Source organism: Neomonachus schauinslandi, chromosome 2 (genome assembly GCF_002201575.2).
Source record: "Neomonachus schauinslandi chromosome 2, ASM220157v2, whole genome shotgun sequence".
Taxonomy (NCBI): domain Eukaryota; kingdom Metazoa; phylum Chordata; class Mammalia; order Carnivora; family Phocidae; genus Neomonachus; species Neomonachus schauinslandi.
In genome coordinates, this window is record NC_058404.1 from 185,649,079 (window position 1) to 185,662,771 (window position 13,693).

At 39.7% G+C, this 13,693-nt stretch overlaps 1 protein-coding gene across 1 annotated transcript in view; it reads right to left on the bottom strand.

Moving 5' to 3' along the window:
* The window catches only part of LOC110571335 (cytosolic beta-glucosidase-like), a 90,278-nt gene that overhangs the window by 18,540 nt on the left and 58,045 nt on the right, over nt 1–13,693 (bottom strand).

Genomic DNA, 13,693 nt, shown 5'->3' on the forward strand with positions numbered 1-13,693 from the left:
GGCTCTGACAACTGCTCTGAGAGGTAGATCCTTGCAAGCCCATCTTTCAACAATGAACTGACCCAAAGATCCAGGAAAGCTCCAGACAGGACCATATGGCCTGGAATAAAAACATATTTCAAACTCTGTTTATTATGCATATCTTTCAAAGGTTCACTACTCTGTGATGAAACATTGCACCTGCAAAGCTTTAATAAGCTTCCCAAGCAAGTACAATTATAAAATCGCAGGCACCTGAAGAATTTGTCTTCTCTTACACTTAGCTATGCACTGCCCACCAATGACTGGTCTCATTCTTTTTAATTATATAGGTTTGCAGTATTTTGTAAGCTGTGATCAATACTTAGTCAGAAAATAGAACTCCGTATAGACCTCAGCATGAGGGCCATGAAATATCTCTCCTCCTAAATTTTAGGGACTCCAACATTATTGCATATAGAACCTTCCAGGATGCCTGAAAGGAATAGCAGCAGCTCAATCATGCAGCCCTGCAAAGACAAGAGGGCCTCTGACATGAATTTAGGTTGGGCTTCATTCATCAGCAGTGGCAGGGGTGGAAGGGGCATGAACAGTTTCCCCTCACAAGTGAGCTCTGTGACTCTACATCCAGTCCAAATATTTGAGAAACACAGTTTGTTCATTATTCACTCAAGAAATACTCGCTGAGCAGCAATTATGTAGACTATGTATAGACTCCAAACTAGGTGCGGTGATTCAGCGATAAACAGCACATAGTTTCTGCCCTCAGGAGTTGATGGTCTCATTCGGAAGACAGACTCAAAAAGAACTGATTTGGAAATACAAAAAGACACTAGAGGGACAAAAAAAAAATGGGGTGATTTAACTCTCCTGGGAACTTCAGGTACAGCTTTCCAGGGAAATAGGCATCTGAATCAAAACTTGAAAGGTTAAGAATTCACTAGCTAGTTAAGTAAGAGAAGGTATGAGCCATATCAGTGTTGGAACTCTGCCCGCATGTCAATTTTAATGGCCTGTCTCAAGACTACAAGCATTGTGATACAGTTTGGGGCCATGAGTTCTGTTTCTATCCTTGCCTCTAACCAGCTTATGCATTAACAAGACATGTGTCTCTGAGATTGTTCATATGATCCAGTGATGGGTTTAGAACTGAAGATCTTTATAGGTCTATTGGCACTAAAATCCTTCTAAGGTTCTCTCCAAACTAAGGGTCTGCATGAAATTTGGACCTTTTTTATTTCTCTACCCCAAAACAGTGCACAGTGGTATATCTTGGGATTTAGAAGTAGATTTTACATAAGATAGCTTAGCCTAATCATTATGCAGTGTGATGGAGTGGCTGAGTCTTACTGCTAAGATCCTCTTACTCCCCTTGAACCTATGGTCTTGCATCAAAAGAGACTCTGGATTATATCATAGAAGGATAATATCACACTCGGCCTTCAAGAATGTAGGACCAATAATAGTAGATGAAATAAAGACTTTGACTATGAAATTACATGTAGACCTAGAGACATAAGAAAAAAGTAATTGCTGCTTCCTAGAGGAAGCATCAGTAATATGCAAGAAGATGAGCTTTTTTTTTGACCACAGGTTGTTATTTGGCAAGTGCACTGAGGGAATAAAAGAGAGGAACAGAAGGGAGAGAGTGAGGGAGAGAGGAGGAGGAATAAAGGAGTGAGGAGGCAAAGAGGGAGAGGGGAAGGGAGGGAGGAAGGCAGAGGAACATTTACTTACTATAATCAACAGTGTCCTTAAACTGTTTTTATCTCCAGGCTCTCAACAAGGAATCACAGTACAAGCCAGGGCATTATCTTTCAAGGCTTTTTAGATTCAAGGAGAACAGCAGAGGATTACAAAGATAGCACCTGATACTTCCCAGGCGCACAGAAAAAGGGACAGCTATGATATATTGCTAAACACCATGTTGTTCACAGCAACCCTTCAAGACTGATGTTGTTATGTCCATTATATGGATAAAGAAAATGAAGTTCAGAGAAAGTTAAGTGTGTTCAAGTTGAGCAAGAGAACAGGTGACAGAAAAAGGATGAAGACCCAGCAGTCTGCCTCCAAAGTCCATGCTCTTTCCAAGACCCTATTTTGCCCTCTTCCTAAGTCATCTTCCTGAAACCCCTGCATAGGAGGTAGAGATTAGCCATTTTTGTCTCTGTCCAACCTATGCTTTGAAAGACTGTTGATCACAGCCATGTAGGTGGCCATAGCAGATGAAGTGTCAAAGGAATTCTGGACAGGTATCCTGACACTGCGAATGTCACTGACAGGTGCAGGTCCAACCAGTGTCTCTTTTTATTTGACCTCACTGTCTATCATATATCTGTTAGTCTTTTCTGGTTTGAGTATTAAAAAGACAAAAATATTCCTAAGAGGTGTCAGGAGAAAGGGAGAGAGAGTAAGGAATTGGAAACCTTTTGTTTTACTATGAACTATAGACAGAGAAAACCATCATTCAAAGAGAGAATGGAATCAACAGATTTTTGTTTTTCCTCCGGCTTATGGTAGAACTCTATATTCTTTGAACTCCATTATTTTTCTTGATAAATATTGACTTTGTTTGAATTTTAATAAATCCACTTTTTTATGAGCTACTTCATTGAGGTTCAGAAAAGCTACATACCACCTCTCCCACACAATTTTTCACTGACCACCTTGAAGAACAACTTTCTTGAATGAAAGATGGGGTGAATTTCCTCCTATTTTGAAGCTAATAAGACAGTAGTAATTCACATTTGCTGCATGTTTACTGGATACCAAGCACTTAAGAGTTTTATATGCATATTTCATTTGCCCTTTGCAACAACAAGATAGATACTCTTATTATTCTAATCTTAAAGCAGAGAAAAATGAGACTTAGGGAGGCTGTGTCATTTGTCCAAGGTCACGTATGTGATAATACATCTCAAATACGGTCTCCTTTGTAAACCTCTTGTAGAGTGGAGTGGATTAGCAACTTGGAAATGATTCTGGAAGGACAACTACATCATCTTATTTTTATTGGATATTTTTATAATATTATATTGAATATAGTATTTATTCTTTCATTCAGTCAACTTTTTTTTTTTTCCAAGCCACCAAAAATACAGAAACAAGTAGGATGAGATCAAAATCGCAAAGGGTTCCTCTGTCTTATAAAGAAAAAAGATACATAAGGGAGTAGTTATGAAACAATGTAATCAGAACAAATACTGCATGTCATGGGGCACAGAAGAGAAACTCCTGACTCAGCAAGCGTATTGAAGACAGGAGACATCGGACCTTCTTTAGTGTAGATAATGCTAGAATAATCTTAAAGGGCAGATAGAAGATAATGAGGAAGAAAGGGCCAGAAAGCACAAGAAAAAGACAAGGACATGTTCTGAGAACTGTATCTAATTTGATATGACACAAGCATTGATAAAGGCAAAAGGGCAAGAGTAACCCTGAGAAAGTGTGTAAAAAGTGTGTAAAAAGCCATGTCATGGGAGATCTTCCTTGCCATATGCTAATAAATTGGAATTTGATGCTGAAGGCAATGAGAAACCAGTTTTAAGAAGGGGAATAAGAAGATTGAGTTTGCATTTTAGAACAATCTTCCAGCAGACTGGAGACTGGAGTCAGGGAGGCCAGTTAGGAGGCTGCTGGAGCCCTATAGTTAAGGAAATTGCAGTGGGATAAGGAGGGACCAGATACTAGAGATATTAAGAATCAAATCTTATAGCAAACTAATTGGGAGGAAGAGTTTAATATGACTCCCACATTTATAGCTTTGTCTGTTGTGTTAATAAGAGAGAGAATTCAATAGAAGGATCATGTTTGGGGCATTAACAGTAATAATGAACAAGGGACTTTACAGTTTACAAATGAAATTTACAGATATGATTTTATTAGTGCTTTAAACAACCGTATGAGGGCTAGCCCCATATCAGAAGGGAGCCCTGAGCAGAGAAGCCAAGTGACTTGTTCAAGCTCCTACAAGTAGTAGAGGGAAGAACTAGAACTTAAACCCTTTCTAAATCCCATTTTCTTTCTACTATATAATCCAACACACATAATAACAGTAGCAGGGTAGTAATGATGATAGCTAATATGTGTTGAACCCAGGTTCTCTTCCAAGAACTTTATATTTATCAACCCAGTTGATTTCTCGCCACAACCACATCCAGTGGGCATTGTTGTCTCCATTTTACAGCTGAAGCAAATGGGGCGCAAAGGGGTGCCAGCAGTAAACTGTATCAGCTGGGGTATACCTGTCACCATTTCCCCTGTGGGGCAGATCCAAGCGCCATGGCAAGCAGAACCGCACAGCCATAAGTCAATGACATGACCCCTTGCATTCTTCACCAGACATCAGGTTTCTTTCAGAGCCTATGGTCTAGAGGAAAAATCCAGACCCAGGTCCTCATCGTTTTAACCCATATATGAAAGATGAGAACCATTTTCCCCCCAACCCCAATTCTTTGAGTTGGCGAGGATATCCAGGACCTCTTTGCTGGGCCTTCTGAGAGCTAGAGCCAGGCTCTGTTGATCCAGTTTGAGTTTTCAACAGGGAACCATTTTCCAGCAGCATTAGTGTGCTGGGCTGTGCTGTCCTGGAGCGGGATAAACAACCTCAGGCTTGACTGCCCAATGCATCAGGCTGTGGAAACAGCCCTCCAGAGGACACTACTCACCAAAAGCCCATTAGCCAATTACTCAGAGCCCGTTTAGTAAATGAGCTCTTTCTGTGTACTAATTGGAGCCCTGTAAAAGTAAATTTGCAGTGAGAAGCTAGCTCTCTGTGGTCAGATTCCTCTCTCTGGTGCACCTCAGAACCAGGGCCCTGGAGAGGCAGAATGGCCTAGGGGTATAGACTTTGGTGGTACAGCTGGTACTTAGCAGCTATGTGGACATCAGCATGTTATTCTGGCCTCAGTTTCTTCATCTGTGAAATGAGGATTATAGGGCCTATTTCATGGGATTTGGGGGACTCAGATAAGTAATACACCTATGCCCAGCACATAGGAGCTATTCAATAAACGTTACCTGGTATTGTTTACTGCCCTTGCATATTTATGTGGAACAAACCACCTTATTCCAAAGAATGTAATATAAGAAGGTGAGAGGAAGCAGTATAAATTTATTCAGGTTTGATTACTCAAGTTTCAGTAATATATTTACTCAGGGTATCTGTGATGTCTGCTATACTCCTTATTTGGCAATTAAGATATAGTTTACTGTTAGTTTGCATTACTATGTCACTAAGTGACTTTTCATATACCTAAGCATTAATTACCTCATCAGTTCGATTTCATGCTCCTTGAAGACAAGTTCCAGGTACCTACATGCACCCCAGTACCATCCAAACATTAAGTAGATATTTGTGTATTATTGATGTCCTTGAGTAAATTGTCATTCCTGATGAAAATCAGCTGGAGTGAATATTGGTGTGTTACTATGAATACTTAATTCTTCAAGATTGAAAGTTTCCAATGAATTTAATCTCTATTCATGATTTGGCGTCAAATTAGGCATACATAGTCAAACCCATAGGGCAAATAGTAATAAAATAAGCTAAGGCAAAAATTTACTCTACTCATGAATCATAGTTGTTTATTTTATGAGGACTTCAACACAAAGTTAAAGTAGATGAATACTAAAGCTTTCATTGTCTTAACTCCCCTGGAGCTGGGCAACAACTAGCCTAAGAAGTAGAATAGACTCTGGAAACTAAATTGAAGTTCTGCCTAAATTAACTGTTAATTGTCATGGAAGTTGTGCAAACTTGATCAAACAATCTCATTGTCTGATAAATGTTAAGACCATTTTAGTATACGTGAAAGTAATGTGCTTGGTATTACTGAAACCACATTAACCCAGCAGCCATTTTATGGGTTTGAGTACCTGATGATGATTTATTAAAAGTTATAGTTTTCAAGGTAAATATTGGAAATAATAACTTTGTAATGTGGTAAAAGCCAACTCTATTTAATCTTTTTAAATTTCATCCTTAAAAGCCTAAAAATAATATGTTAATTTGTTTAAAGGAAAAATAAGAAAGAACATGTCACGTCTTTCGTTAAGCATAGGTAACAGTTGAATGGAAAATCGACAAACAGACTACCATTCAAACAGGCTTAAGTAAAGAGTTAAGTTACCCTTCATTATCAGGCTTCTACGGAAATAACTTTGTACTTAAAAAAGAAAAGAAAAGAAAAGAAAACCCTGAAATAGCTTCCTTTCTTTAGCAGGGTCATTTTTGTGATTTCACAAGCCGAAGCAAATACAATGTTGACTAGCTAATTCCCAGCTGCATAAAGATTTAAATCCATGTCTGAACACTGGACAATCAAATTATGTAGTAGTACAGTAACCAGAAATAAACTCAACACATAAATGCAGTTTATTCAGTATCATTAACACAAATAAAATTTACACCTACAGTCCTGTGCATTAAAAATAACTTTTCCCACATCAAATAGCAATATTTTGCTATGCCAATCAAATTAAACCACCAGAACCATGCGGAAAGAAATCAATTCTATAACAAACCTTTGAAAAGTATGGCATTTATCATGTTCAAGACAGGTTAATTCCAGTTCTAAACAAACTTTATTCCAAAGAGGGGTTTTTGTTTTTGTTCTATTCTTTGCTGGAAATGTACTTAACACAAACATTCTGTCACTCTAACCACAAAATCCCTTTTCTTCCACCCTACGTGAATGAAAAAGAGAGAAAAATAACACACACATACACACACACACACAATCTTACCAGACCCAAACAAATTTAACTATTGATTTTAGGCAAAGTGGGACTAAAATCCTACACCAATGAGAGTCTGAAAAATTCTGGTGAGAAATGTTTATAGAAAAAGCCATGTCCCCTTGTTCCCTGTCAACAGCGCTTTGGAAACTAATTGTAAAATCACCTTAGGAAATGTACTTGACTAACGGGAGAGAAGCTATCTTTAATGGCTTTTGGAGCTCTAAACTCCACACAGCTCTACCGATGAAAACTGATAGCCTCAAGTAGAGCCCTAACCTGAACAATAACTGCATCATCCACACTACCTGAATCATATTCCTAAATTAGCAGCCTCTGCAGTCACCATTAGCTCATATTTGAAAGACATAGTCAAGACCAGTCTTCCAAATCATGTACCACAATAGCCTCATCTAAAAGTTATGAGCAGATGAACAATACAAATGAGGCAAAAAGGAACAATGTCTGCTCTAAAGTGCATACAAAGTGGAATGGAAGGAACAGAAATGCATAGGGTGCGCATTTTAGAGCAAAAAGAGACCTTACCAGTAACCTAGTCTGGTCTCGTAGCTTCCATCACATGAGAGAATGTGGGAGTGGAAATGCGGAGTGCAAAAAGGTTTCCCTCTGGCAAAGAAAAAATGAACGCGTGGTGCCAAATGCCTGTGGGGCTTTTCAGGGTTTGTGCAAGTACATGGTTGTTCTCCACAAAAATGGAAACAGTCTAAAGTACTGTGTCAAAATTAAGAGAGGAACCGGCTTTTCAGCTGGAGATTTGAAATTTGCATTTAGTTAAAACCAGTGCCAGTGGACTGAAACATCAAAGTGAGTTTCTTTGTTTTGACTTAATTTTACCATATGCATCCTAATGAATTCATCACACATTCACTTATTAAGTCAGCAAATATTTACGGAGAGCTACCAAGTATCAGGCATGGCCCTGGCTGCCGGGGTATAGCAATGAACCAAGCACAGAAAGTCTCTGGGAGGGGGCAGTCAATAAACACGTGCAGACATGTATATACCAGCTATTGGTGGATGACATAAAGAAAAAGAAATCAGGGTGAGAGCCAAGATTGTCAGAAGATGCTATTTTATGTAGAATGGTCAAGGCAGCCCTCACTGATAAAGTGACATTTGAGACAAGATGTACAAGAGAAAGGGAGCAAATCTTGAGAATATATGAGCTAAGCATTCCAGGCAGGGGAAGCAGCAAGTAAAAGCATTTTTGACATGTACAGGGAACAACAAGGAGGCCAGGCTAGATTTGAATGATCAGGAGTGAGTGGGATGTGGGGACGAGATCAGGTAGGGTCTTGTGGGCAGCTGTAAGGACTTTGGACTGCATGCAGAGTGAGATGGAAAGTCATTAGAGTGTTCTGAGCAAAGAAGGGGCATAATCTGACCTGGGTGACATGGAAAGAGTGGAGCACTAGGGAGCAAGCAAAGGGTACTTTAGAGAATTGCCACTAACTGGTAGTGGCCACTGCCCCACAGAACTTGTTCTTTCAAGACCTCAGCTCATCAACCACCGCCACACCACTACCAACACCTCCACCCAACCCAGTAGGGCTAAGCAGAACCAGGAGGGGAGAGGGGTCACCTTATGAATGCATAGAGCAGCAAGCAGCCTCTCTTCTTAAACCTCTCCATCATCTCTTTCTGTAATACTGAGGGGACCCAAATATCCTTCCCACCTCTGCAAAGTCAGGGACTGTGATCATTTCTTGCCTGAAGTCCTGAGCAATGGGATCCTCAGAGTGCCCAGTGTTGCAAATGTGGGACCAAGGACAAGAGCAGGATGACCGAGGAATGATAGGCAGTGTTTGGGGGCAGCCTGTACACATACGGTTTACCAAAGCAAAGATTGAGAAAGCCCTTCTCGGTGAACCAGTGCCAGAAAATAGAGGGATTCCAGCACTTCCAAAAGGGTCACTCAATGAAGGAGGGGACCCTGCAGCAAGAGGCCACACAGTGAGTGGCCTGCCCATGGCGTGGGCTAAAGCCGGCAGGAAGAGGTGGACACTGAGCCAGGTCTCCTGGACCAGCATACAGTGTAGGGCAAGTATGAAGAGAGCGCTCCCATGAGCACCCTTAAGAGGTAACTCTTTGGTGCCCTGCCACACAGAAGGGTGACAATCAGTTGATAAACGAAGGCAGACTAAAGGACTCTGAGAAATCCTGAAAAGCCCCTTACCCTAAAAGTATTGCTTTTTATGTGATAATAATAGTACTCTAGGGATATCTCATTGAGGAACTTGCAAATACAGTTCTCTCTGCATACAATTCAAATTGTGAAAATACCCCAGTGAAATTTTCTACATTAAAAAAACTACCACCATGAGAGAATGATTAAACAGAGCTTATATATATTCACCTTTTACAGAATTAAATTCAAAACAGTTCAACACAAAGTTGTAATGGTTCTCTCATAGAGTCGTATTCATTTGCTCTTGGGGGTTTTCTCCAAATTTTTGAAAAGGCAAAAATAACACTTTCAAAAATGGACTGTTGTTTTTTTTTTTTAAATCATATATATGATTAACCTAAGAAATACCCTTGTCTTTACGAAAAGCATTAGAATGGTTCTAGGCTGCCTCTGCCTTTTTAACTATGATTTGATGAATAAGTCACTTCACTTTTAGAGATTATGTCCTCATGGGTGAGCTGGGATGTAGAAAGTGTTCCTAATCTGCAGAGCTACAGTCCTCTGGGGAGGGTTTCCTCCTAATATCACTTACCTCCCATCCTTTTACTACTGCAATGTAACCTGGAGCCCACTTGTGAAGTTCTCATGGGCATCTGTCAGTTTTGCCTACCTTGCATTTACTTTACTTCCCACCAACCACTGGTAAGAACACCCCAATTTTCATTGTGCCCACAGTCAGTATATATACATAGTTTGGATGGGACTGGCCACATCCTGTGAATCCAGGTGTTAACACCAAAACTATTTCTGGTCAATCAACACTTTCCAAAACTAAAGCCACAGTGATTGGTTCAAGGATGAACTCCTGATTCAAGTTGTCTAATCAGAGCTAAGTCAAGCATTGCCCAGAGAAGTAAGAGTAAGTTACTCTCTTCCCTCTGATCTTGATCCTAGAAGATATAAGCCTAAATCTGCCAGCAACTATCACAAAGAGAGAGTCTGAGAGTTGAAGAAAATCCAGATAAAAGCAGAATCAGGATATGGAGAAGAAATAGATCTCTTTAAACCACTAAATCCAGTTAATTTGAAGAACTATCCTTGGATCTGTCACTTGAGCAATAAATTTCCTTATTTCTGTTTTTTGTAACTAAAACCAGTTTCTGTTACATTTTTTGTACCTGAAAGAGATGTGTCTGATACGCATGGTCTACAAATTGAAGAATTTATTCAGGTTAATACATGGATGTACAAATATTTCTATAACATATATAAATAATATGCCAAATAAAGTATAAATCAATGTAAAACTTTTCTAATTTTTATTAGGATTTTCTCAATCAATACATAGCAAAGGTACCGTAGAAAATTTCAGCAGTCCGTTTAGGTTCTAAAATCCTATGATGTTTAAAAGCCTTTGACTTACATAAATCAAGGTATACACCTGTGCACAAAATGGTACAGGGGACATCTGTCCACAGAGATTAATCAATAAGCAGCTGTGTACTTTTGCCTGATATTGTGAAATGTGATAACTTTTAGACAATGATGTTACATTGTGGGTTTTGTGGATTAGAGACATGGAAATAAGGTTGTGAATTCTGAGTAAGAACAAAAAAAATTTAAATCCAAATGATGCCTTTTGTTTTGATCCTTCCTTTGGTGCCAGTGGAGATTTCACACTGGGTAATATAAATCACCAACGTGCTAATTAAGCTGTGTTTCTCACTGTAAGGTCTTTCTGTGCTTCCCTCAAAGTGATAACAAATAGAACATCATCATTTTCCTTAGATCTGAGATCACAAATTGTCCACGAGCAATATACAGTTTTAGTGATGCAATAGCCAGCAAAAAACAGGCTTTAAATACCACCCACCACAAAACTTGGAATACAAAATGTGAAATTTGCAGAGGTAGGACTAATGGGGTGATTTCTATTTTTCCAGGAACTGAACACCCAGTCCATGAACTGAGCACATACAATACTTAGAAAACAGTCTTAGAGAAAACTGACAGATATATATGGCATTTTATCTTGCATTATGTGATTTGTAGAAGTAATCTCAACTGGAAGTACTTCAAAGGAAAGCATTAAACAAGTGTAAAATAACTAATCTACAAGTATTTATTAAGTGTTTGCTATGTAGCCAGGCAAATCCACGGTGACTGAGGAGGAAATAAGAAAGTGCAATCTAAGGACCCTGTTGAGAGTAACTTGCTAACTATGTCCCCCTCTTTCAGCCTCATCCCCCCCCACATGTTTCCAAGGCTAATTGATTCAAAGCACAGTATGACTCACTTCACTGTCCAGCTCAAGCATCTCCAGGGGTCCTCTGCTGCCTACTAAATATATTCTGGATTCTCTTTGGTTGGCATAAACTAATCCCAACCTAATCTCCTAGCCTTACCCCCCAGTATTCCCCTTTGGGTGACATCGATACAGGTTAGCATTTTTATCTGAGAAGGAACTGGTTCTATAATAGTTATGAGAATGCTAGCAACAATGATGACGGAGAGGAAAAAGATGAAGAGGAGGAGGAAGAAGAAGAGAATGGCATTTTTTGACTGGTTGCCTTGTGCTAAGTATTAGCCACTGTTCTAAGCATTTAATGGCAATAAGTCTCCTTATAACCCTATGAGGTAGATATTATTCTCATCCCCACTTCTTTCTGTTGAGGTGAGCTTGACATCACATAGACGTAAGCATTTTAAAGTGAACAAACATTTAGTACATTTACAATATTGTGTAACCACTATCTCTATCTGGTTTCAGAATGTTTTCATCAGCCTAAGGAAACCCCATATTCGTTATTCAGTTGCTCCTCATTCTCCCCTCCTCTCCTGGCAACCATCAATCTGCATTCTGTCTCTATATCATCTACATTTTTAAAGATTTTTTTTTAACTTATTTATTTGAGAGAGAGGGGGAGAATGGGCGGGGGGGGGGGGGGGGGGGGGGTGAGAGAGAGAGAGAGAGAATCAGGCTCCCCACAGAGATGCAGGGCTTGATCCCAGGACCCGGATATCATGACCTGAGCCAAAAGCAGATGCTTTATTGACTGAGCCACCCAGGTGCGCCTCATCTACATTTTTTAAAATGAGAAATTCAGTCTTAGAGAGGAGAGGCCACTGGTCCAAATTCTCACTGCAAGGAATAATGAAGCTAGAATTCTGTCTCCTTCCCTAAAACAACTAAGCTATAAGGCTTTCGCAACACAATTACTTGAAGAATAAAGTTATCGTGAATACAGAGACTAGAAAGAGACTGAATGATATATGTTGGGGAACTCATAACTTTAAAATAAACTAGATCCCCCGCTACCTGGGAGAAACAACATGCCAGCTCTCATTACCCCGAGAAGCCCCCCAAATTCCTTTCTAGTCAGTGCTTGCTCCCACCATTTATGTATTAAATAATATGAATTGAACACCTACTATGAGCTCAGTGTGTAATTCTCAGCTATAAGTACAGTCCACTAAACTTTTTATGCCTTTAAATCTTCTCAAAAGGGACAAAGCTCAAAACAAAGTATCTTTAAGCCCATACATGCCACACTTGGCAAAATGGGCCATTTTGTTTCTTTCATGTTGGGTTCCAAGTTCTTTTGTAGAATATAGTATGACTATTATGTAATACCTTATAGAGAAGAGGTAAATAACCCAAACTACAATATGATATGCACACTGCAAGATTATAATTATGTAATACTATAAATTATGGTAATTTAATACAAATCCAAATATAATATTATTATACATAGGAAATCATACAAATTAACGTTAAAAGCATCATGTTCTAAGACATCTCACCTGACCCCTAGATGGACCACTACAGTGGCTGTCTGACTTAGGCCCCTAATCCCACCCCTGCTACTGGTATTAGCCCAGGTACACCTGAGACAGAGATACAGAACCAAAGGAGGAAGCTGGAGAGAGAGAGAATTAAGAAATTGGCTTGCATGATTGCGGGAACTAGGAAGTACAAAGTCTATAGGGCAGGCTAGGAACCCAGGAAAGAGTTAGATTGCAGTTCAAGTCCCGAGACAGTCTGGAGGCAGAATTTCTTATTTTTTGAAGAACCTCAATCTTTTTCTCTTAATTCTTTCAACTGATTGGATTAGCCCCATCCCCATTATAGAAGGTAATCTGCTTTACTCAGTCTACTTATGTTAATCACAACTAAAAGATATCTTCATAGCAACACCTACATTGGTGTCTGATCAAATTTCTGGCCACCATAGCCTACCAGGTTAACACATAAAATTAACCATCAAACGGTAGTTATGGACTAGATTTTGTTCTCCCCCCACCCCCAACTTATGTTGAAGCTCTAACCTGTGACTGTATTTGGAAACAGAGCCTTTGAGGAGGTAATTAAGGTTACATGAGGGTGGGGCCCTAATCCTATAAGACTGGTGTCCCTATAAGAGGCGGAAGAGACACCAGAGACCTCTCTTTTTCTCTCCCTCACGCACACAGAGGAAAGGCTATGTGAGCACACAGCAAGAAGGCAGCTATCTAGAAGCCAAGGTGAAAAGCCTCACAAGAAATTAACCCTGCTAGCACTTTAATCTTGGACATTAGCCTCCAGGCATGTAAGAAAAAAATTTCTGCTGTTTAAGTCACCCGGTCTGTGGAGTGATAGCCCTGACGGACTAATACACAACCTAAATCTCTTCCCAGTGGAGTATCCAGGGGTTCACTGAGAACACACACTGGATGCTGCCGTCCTCTGCACAAAACCTTCCAATGACTCCTACTGCAGTCAAAGTAGAAGCCAATACATTAAAGGCCTGCCCTGCCCTATGGGATCTGTTCACACAGGTTTCC